This window comes from Dipodomys merriami, unplaced genomic scaffold (genome assembly GCF_024711535.1).
Source record: "Dipodomys merriami isolate MVZ:Mamm:240054 unplaced genomic scaffold, mDipMer1.0.p SCAF_2, whole genome shotgun sequence".
Lineage (NCBI taxonomy): Eukaryota > Metazoa > Chordata > Mammalia > Rodentia > Heteromyidae > Dipodomys > Dipodomys merriami.
This window is the reverse complement of record NW_027203381.1, coordinates 7,053,115-7,062,577: the sequence shown is the minus strand read 5'-3', so window position 1 is coordinate 7,062,577 and position 9,463 is coordinate 7,053,115. Positions and strand designations below refer to the sequence as shown.

Here is a 9,463-nt window from a genome sequence, read left to right as displayed (position 1 = left end):
GTAGTGTAAGCAGATCACCAGCCTAGCAAGCGTGAAGCCCTGAGTTCAAACTTCAGTACTGTGAAACAGAAAAATAGGGGGGAAATATGGAAAGGTGGGGAGGGAGGGAGGGAAGGAGGAAGGAAGGAAGGAAGAAAGAAAGGAAGGAAGGAAGGAAGGAAGGGAAGGAGGGAGGCAGAGAAAGAAAGGAAAGGAAAGAATTAAAGCCACCATCATGTAGAAAGAGTGAAAGATAAAATATTGTCCTTTACTTTCTGTGCTACATGAAGTTTTTAGTGTTAAGCAGATAAGATCTGAACTTGCCAATAGACAATATAATTTATTATCCACCATAAGGAAACATTCTCTGTATTTACGCTAATGATGATCACCTCTTGGGACTTACATTTCCAAATATAATCCAAATGCTGTATTTAACATAAAATCAATCCATATAATAGCAAAATGTAGTAATCCTTAAAGAAATAGCTTTGACTGGAAAACAAATATAGACTTTTTGAAATTTACCATTGCTATTAAAGTACCTATTTGAAGAGATTTTATAGTACAGAATTATATTCTTTATCCAGACAGAAGACTTTTCCCATGGGGCCTTGTTTGCTGGAAAGAGCACAAGGTGAGAAAATATCAGCAGCTGGAGGGATAATGAGTCCACTTCACTGAAAATGAGTTCATTATTATTCCATGGATGTGGTCTCCTAATTCACAGTTGTATTACATTTATACATAAATAAAAAAGGTATTATATATGACTAAACCCTGCTGATCTGTAAGACCATTTTTTAAACATAAGAAATAAAGTGGAAAACAAATGCAAATAAAGCTAGTTGATAATGGGAAAAATGGGTAGTAGAAAAAAATATATATATATTACATGACGAATCCTACAAGAAAAAAATAAATAAAAACATAAATATGTGTGAGGGTCTATTTTCTATAATCTGTATTAGCATTGTTTTGTCATTTTATCAGCTATGAGTTAAAAGATAACAGTAGATCATTAAAACTATCAATGATGTCTTATGGATCTTTTAAGTCTATATGAAAGATGCCAATGCACACTAAAATAATGCCACTTATAATTTATTAAACTTAATTAGATGAGAAATTATAATTTATTTTTTACTTATGAAGGATTGCTTGTTGCAGTGGATCCAAGTTAGAAAATAAAGTATAGAAAACAATGCTGATTCAGCTAATATTAAGACGTTGCATGTCAGAAATGTGAAAAATATTAATGCAACAAAGCAATTAAAGCATTCTACAAATGCTGATTTAAGTTATTTAAATAAAATAACCATCTCATAATAACTTTAATATGACTTATAAAATTTCTACATTTTAGGTAGCTTATAAATTCTATTCTCGATATTTTTAATCATATAAAATATGTAAAACACTTGAATACTTTAATGATGAACAATTTCATGTAAGCCAAAATATAAGAAACACCAGTTAAGACATCATATCCAAAATATTGCTGTCTACTTATTACTATATATACATATATATGTATGTATGTGTGTGTGTATATATATATATATATATATATATATATATATATATTTTGCCAGTCATGGGGCCTGAACTCTGGGCCTAAGTGCTGTCGCTCAGCTCTTCAGCTCAAGACTAGTGCTCTATCACTTGAACCACAGTGCCACTTCCAGCTTTTCCTGCTTATGTGGTGCTGAGAAATTGAACCCATGGCCCCATGCATGCAAGGCAAGCACTCTACCACTGAGCCACCTTCCCAGCCCGTATTTATTACAATATTAAATGTAAGAAAATGATTTTACCTGAGTTATTGAATAATGAAAATATTAAATACATAGGTCAATAAATGAACTTTAAAAATAATTGCAACTTTATTAAATTTTAAAAGTTCATGTGATCACTTAGGAAATTTGAAAGTTTCAAATATGTATGATCTAGCCTTTAGAATAAAGCTCAGGGAAAGTACCCAGGCCCTGAGTTCAAGCCCTATAACAGCACACACAAAAAAAGTTCATTGAGGCTTTGCAGACGCCGCTGTCACTTGTGGTTACCAGCTGCCAGCCATGGTCAACCCCACCGTGTTCTTCGACATTGCCGCCGACGGCAAGCCCTTGGGCAGCGTCTGCTTCGAGCTGTTTGCAGACAAAGTTCCCAAGACAGCAGAAAACTTTCGTGCTCTGAGCACTGGAGAGAAAGGATTTGGTTATAAGGGTTCCTGCTTTCACAGGATTATCCCAGGATTCATGTGCCAGGGTGATGACTTTACATGCCATAATGGCACTGGTGGAAAGTCCATCTACGGAGAGAAATTTGAGGATGAGAATTTCATCCTGAAGCATACAGGTCCTGGCATCTTGTCCATGGCAAATGCTGGACCAAACACAAATGGTTCCCAGTTTTTCATCTGCACTGTCAAGACTGATTGGTTGGATGTCAAGCATGTGGTCTTTGGGAAGGTGAAAGAGGGCATGGAAGTCGTGGAAGCCATGCAGGGCTTTGGGTCCGGGAATGGCAAAACCAGCAAGAAGGTCACCATTACCGACTGCGGACAACTCTAATACATTTGATTTGGTTTACCATAACCACCAGACCATTCCTTCTGTAGCTCAGGAGAGCACCCTTCCACCCCATCTGCTTGCAATATCCTGTAATCTTTGTGCTCTCACTGCAGTTCTTTGGGTTCCATGTTTTCCTTACCTCCCCTCCAAATCTAGCTGGATTGCAGAGTTAAGTTTATGATTATGAATAAAAACTAAACAGTGTCAAAAAAAAAGTTCATTGACTTATATTGACATGTGGTAAATATTTTAACAAAATAACAAATCTGTTTCTTTTTAAAAAATAAAATTAATATAATTAATATAACTGTTTTTTAATTTTTTAATTTTATTAAAACTAATAATAAAATAATAAAACTTACATTTTGCTAAAATAAAATGCAATCACAATCACATAATTCTAGGAAATAAACTAATAGTAAAATGTGTTGAAAAATCTGTCATCCAAATTTTGAAGTAAAATTTATTTGCAAACAATTTTTCCTCATCATTAATTTTTGAAATTTTATTTCATGTGACATGTGCATCATGCAGTAGGAATCAGGAACAAACAAACCTGAAATGAATCCAATGAAGAGGGGTGGGGGTTTGGGGGGGAAAGTTGGAGAAGTAGGGAGGGGAGGGATGGTAGGGAAAAACGATGGAGGAAATAATGCTCGATAGGAAATGTACTCATTACCTTACTCAGGTAACTGTTACCCCTCTGTACGGTATTTTTACAATAAACACACACACACACATATGTGGGGAGAGAGAGAGAGAGAGAGAGAGAGAGAGAGAGAGAGAGAGAGAGAGAGAGAGAGAGAGAGAGAGAGAGAGAGAGAGAAAGAGAGGGAGAGAGAGAGAGAGAAAGAGAGAGAGAGAGAGAGAGAGATTCTACTAACCAGTAGTTATCAACAATGTGTACCCCTCCTCCAAGCTATGGTATTTGTATCCAGATTAAAAATGTATTGATATAGCTTTTTCTCTGGACTGTAAGGTCAACAAAAGGATAATTTTGTTAAGACCTCCTCACAGAATTTACTGGGTAATGAAATCAAGACTTTTGTACTCTAACTCATTTTATTTATTTACAGTTGAGAATTTGTCTCCTAATTAAGGTGTGCAATAAATAATTTTTATTGTTTTCTCCTGTTATTTGTCTCCATTATTATTTTATAATGCTTGTATGTAATCATTAGCATATTAACCATAGCTACAGAAAATTTTAGCTTTTTTATAAGGCTTAGCAAGTCTTTTGAATATAGAGGAATTGAATCTTGCTACATTCAATAAATTCTACACTGTGTTTCTGCAGGATTGGCATGTATCTGCTTTACACTATCTTCAGCCCCTCTGACTTGGTCTCTGTCTCTCTGTCTCTGATTCTGTCTTTGTCTCTTTCTGTCCTTGTCTCTCTCTTTCTCTCTCAGTACACTTGATAGGTCTTTTCCAGGAAATCCTGGCAATACAACTTTTAGACTGGGTCTGAACCAAGGAGATACACCTAATTAAAAAATGTCACAAATGCCATCATGAGAACTTTGTAAACGACTTAATTCCCTACTTATTTGGAGTCTGATTTTCTTATGATTGATGTGTTATCCACTGTCATGTTAAAGGAGGTGACTTCTCTCCAGAATAATGTATTTCTATAACATATATGCTGTAAATTTGGGCCTATGTAACAACATATGACATAAATTTGGATGCACATTGATATTATTTAAAGTTGGGAAACATGAAGATCCTTGCAAATATTTAGATTTGTTTATATCTCCAAACACACCATATGTTTTCAACTATTGTAAATGTCCCCACAGATTTCTTCTGCTATGGGTGCTTTCCATCTGAATAACATTCTTTTACTTAGGAAAATAAAAATAAGTTAAAGAAGGATTCAAAATATTAAAAAACGAAGAAAACCTTTAGCAACTAGGAAGTATATGAGTTAAAAATACATTGCTTGAAACATTCCTTATTATTCAAAAAGAACACACTTAGCAAGTGTATGAGCAAGCAGAACATGGAAATCCTTAAGGGACCAAAGTACAACATCTTCCAATTGCTTTTGGATTTATAAAAGTGGTTGGCCAACTCTTTTCAGACAACATCACATTCCTACACACATTTCTTGAGAAAACACTTAGCAAAATGACAGATAGTGAAGCTACACCCTTTTTCCCTTCTTCTTCTTTTGCTCATTAATGTAACCTAGAGTTCTGTGGTCTTCATCAAATATGATGTCTGACCTTCCAAATAAATGTCTACTTTGATAGGTAGTAGAGAGGAAAGGGAGTACTGTTTTCTAAAAAACAAACAAAAAAAAACGTCTTTTATATACGTTTATCTGATTTGGGGAAGGGAAGGAGCACAACAAAATGGTGAGACAAAGGACAAATGGTGAACCAATGCAACAATGATTCTCACAAAATATTATGTTGGAAATGAACTTTACAACTTGCGGAAGGGGTCAGAGGGAGGTAGAATATGAGGGAGGTGGTAACAATGTTTGTCAAGAAAAGTACTCATTACCTTACATACCTAACTGTAACCTCCCTGCACATCACCTTTACAATAAAATTAAATGTAAAATGTCTCTTGTCCTAAATAAAAAGCTGAGGGCTGTGGAAGAGTTTCTAAACTTGTTTAACACTTTATGCCAAAGATTGCTAAAGACACAGAACCTCCCCATATTCCCATCCAGAGAAATGTTTAATGACAGGCAGAGAAGACCAGATTGGCTGCAATTGCCATTGTTCTGTATGGGTGATGTCTGATTAATAGTCCACCTGCCACTAGCTGAATCTTGATAGCTATTATTGGAGAGTGTATAGTGTTCAATTGTTGCGTTAGTCTACATATCAAGCTAGGCTTCTATTCATTTTGTTCAAAAAGTGCTTTGAATCAAAGATATTGTTCAAGTAGGGGTCTGATTTAGCATAGATTTACTTTGGTTCTGTGTTTGTTGTGTTGGTTTTGCAGGAGTCTTTGCACGACGCTCTTAGATTTGATTGCAAGCATATATTCCTTGTAATTTTAATTTGATATCAGTGAGCATAAACTCAAGTGCTTTTAGTAAAGTTTTAGTAACTATAAATTGGATTTTAGATTTTCTTTGTAGATATTGGCTTAAAATACCCTTAACTAGAGGCAGAAGCAGATCTCACATTTGGTAACTTGTAACAACTCTTGGAGCTGCTAAACACATCACTAATAAAATCAGAAATGAAGACTGATCATTTGGTCTGCCAAAGGACAGATTATTTTGATTCTTGCTTTGACAAATTCTTGACAAGCAATAAGAGAATGGAAGTGTATGTTCAATATTTAATAAAGGTCTATGCTTTAATAAATACACATAAAGAAATTTTTGTTTTGAAAGATGTTATTGTCTTTCAAAAGATATCTAAGGATATCTTAAAAATAAATTCTGGCTCAACAATGAAGTACTGACATATTCAAACTAGAAAATCAAAAGATTGCTTCTAAGGCACACAGACTATGTTCAATGAAAGATTTTCCTACATAGCAGAAGGCTATTTTGCACATAGACAGGTATACATATTTGTATACATGCATATATGTATATATACATACACATAAGTACATAAATAATTATAACCCAATCACTTCTGATAGTATATATTGAACTAGATTATGAAATTTCAATTGAAGCCTTATCAAAACCTATCTAAGCATTCTTGCTTAGAATTTTTTTTATTAGTGAAGTATAGTATTATGAAAAACTGAAGTATATTGAACTCCTCTCTCTGAATATTTAACTCAAGTAGGAGTTCTTGTGTGAGAAGATATACACAGTGACTGAGTTCTGCAGATATTTTAGTTCCAATAAAGCCATGCCATGTTGGAAAAAATATCATCTAATGAATTTTATAGAAAGTATTAGATTTCAACTCAGCCATATACAATGAAAACATTTATGTGAGGCAGAAAAAAGGAAGAGTAGGTATCATTTAGCAAATGAGAAAGAATGGAAGTGATATGTAGATTTTTAGCCTAAAAGGTATGATTTAAAGGCGCATTGGCAAGTGGTTGCATGAATGAGGTCACAGTTTGGCAGGGAGCATTTTCCTTGCACATAAATTATTGGGAACGAGTTTATGGGGTACATTCTGACCAGTTTATCAAGGATATTAAATTAGATTGAGGAGAGAGCATTGTTATAAGAGATTACCATTTACTAAACTATTTCCTTGAGGAATGTCCTGGTGAAAAATGGAACTTCAACCCTTGCTAATGTAAGTGTAACCCCTCTCTATGGTATTTTCACAATAAAAAACTTATTTAAAAATACAGATTTCACATAGTCAGAGGAGGGAATTCTAAACCAGAAAGCCAGTTAGAGCTTAGATCAGAGAGTGGGCATAAGAGCATATGAGTACAGGAATATGTTTGTAAGATGTAAAAATAAAATCTTAATAAAGTGGGTAGAATTCCAGAAACAACACTAGCAAGCCTGGTATGTAAAAGAGACATGAACACAGAGACAGAGAAGGAAGAAGTTGAGGGCTGCTTGAGGTAGCCCAGAGAAATCAAAGTTAAAAATCAAAAGTGTCAAAAGAATGATTGCATTGAGACTAAATTAATGGAGGAAAAGTTATCAACAGCGTCATCATGTATAAAATATAATTAGAGAGCACTATTACTTAAAATTCCATCACTCAAAGTATATGTTCCATATCTAAAATACGTTTACTTTTAATTAAATCAGCAGACACAAAGGTAATTTTTAATTCACACAAGGAACATTATTTTATGTCTATGTGGGGAATATTTAAGCCTTAGCATTTTGACATTTGAATGTAACATGGTGTGCCAGTACAAAGTTATTACCCTAAAATGTTTTTAAATTATTCTAACATTCAATCTACATGTACTGATCAGTAATGTTGTCATAGATACATGAGCTACTTTATACCTTCAAAATATTTATATGTTAAAACAGTTAGATAATATATATTCTGTCTATAGTTACAAACAATTACATTTTCCCAGACATCCTGTAAATGTCATGTTCAAATTTTTTAATAACTTCCCTTTTTCCAAAAATACTACCAATCACAAAAATAACATAGCTTCTAGGCTGAAAAGGAACTATGAATTATTTTAAAAACTACTACCAAAAGGTCCTGACATTAAATCTACTTGTCAGATGGGACATTGTCCAATTCTAAATGGCCTTCTGAACAGAATCTATCACTAATACACAACCACCGTGATCTAGCTTCACTGTCAATGTACAGTAATTGGTGGCCAGAAAAAGAACTTTTTAGTTTTCACCTGCAGAGTGAGAAGAAGAAAATTATCTTATTTATAGTCATAATCACAATCAGAAGAGCTATAGTTCAGTCGGGGTCATTTTTATGGTAATCAAACTTAGATACATGAAAAATACATTCCTCATTTTCATTCTTCAATGAAACTTTTTTTTTTTTAGATGTGTGACATGAACTACTAGCAAACTTCTTGGTGAGCCCTTCTTGATGAGTTTCAATGATAAAAGAGTCTCCTGCTGAGGTAATAAAGGTGAAATTTTCTAGGAGGTGAGAGATACAATTATTCAGAAATATCATCAGGTCTCCTTGCTTATAATGCTCATTTCTCTCAGGTGCATAAATTTCCAATTCACAAACCATGTTCAATATCATCCAATCTATAGTGAATACAATGTTGGCTTTTCTAAAAGACATGTAAACTTGGGGGGAGGGAATAGTATATTTTCAGTGGCACAGCCATGAATAATGGAATTATGTAAATAACTAGATGCAGAAAGACCTTTTAATATCATTTCTCAGATTTGTCTCTTATTGAAAGTTCTTAGCCATTATTTCTCTCATTTCTGACAGTTCTTTCTCACTCTTTTTGTCTCGTGCTAGTTATGAAAGCAAAATGCAAGCTACAAATTATGGTAATTCAATTTGCAAGTCTATAATTGAAATGCCTAATATTTTAAAAGAAATATACATTATAGGTACTTAATAATATATTTTTATGAACTTATGTATAATTATTTTCTTAAAACAATTTTTAAAGATACATTTAGAACACTGGTGGGATGATTGGATTCTGAATAGATTAGTGATAACAGACATAATATAAATAATTATGGCTCTTGATAGATTGTTACCCTTGGTTCATCTATAAACAACTTTCATTTGTTCTTTTCCAAAATTATTTCTACCAATACTAAAAAAGTTATTTGTTTAACTTTATATTCCCTTAACCTGTGACCTCTCAAAATACAGATTTCATTAGCATTATTTCTTTTTTTTTTATGGTCAGTGGTGGTGCTTGAACTTTGGGCTTGGGCCCTGTCCCTCAGTTCTTCAGCTCAAGGCAAGCACTCTATCACTTGAACCCTGCACCACTTCCAGTTTTCTGGTGGCTTATTGGAGATAAGAGTTTCACAAACTTTCCTACCTGGAGCTGTCTTTGAACCATGATCCTCAGATCTCAGCCTCCTGAGTAGCTAGGATTACAGCCACTGGTGTCTAGCTGAGGATTTTATTTTATTTACATACATTTCTAAAATACACTTTTATATTTTTATTGGTCTGATCCATTTGGAAATGAATGCCCCATCATGCATAATTTTTGCAATTTTTAATTTTAATTTCATTTCATTAAAAATCTTCTTGATTTTTTTCCTGGTTAGTTCATTTATTGTTTCAGTCAACAAATATTGAGTACATTCTGAATATCTTTATAAACTTGCTCATTAAGATAAACTTTAAAAAAATCCTAGAACTATTTTCATACTAGGTTCTATTGCATAGAAAAAATATTTTAATATACTTTTAGGTGGTGGTATACATTTGGATATAAAGACCTAATTGCAGATCTATGAAATTTTTTCTTTTTTTCCTGTTTTTTGCCCCCCCTCCAAAGTTGTTAAGTTCATTTTGACA

The 9,463-nt window shown here is 33.5% G+C and overlaps 1 pseudogene; it reads left to right on the top strand.

Annotated features, from left to right (window-relative positions):
* The first annotated feature begins 2,019 nt into the window (after window positions 1–2,019).
* Window positions 2,020–2,767, top strand: LOC138831941 (peptidyl-prolyl cis-trans isomerase A pseudogene; annotated as a pseudogene).
* Window positions 2,768–9,463: the final 6,696 nt, after the last annotated feature.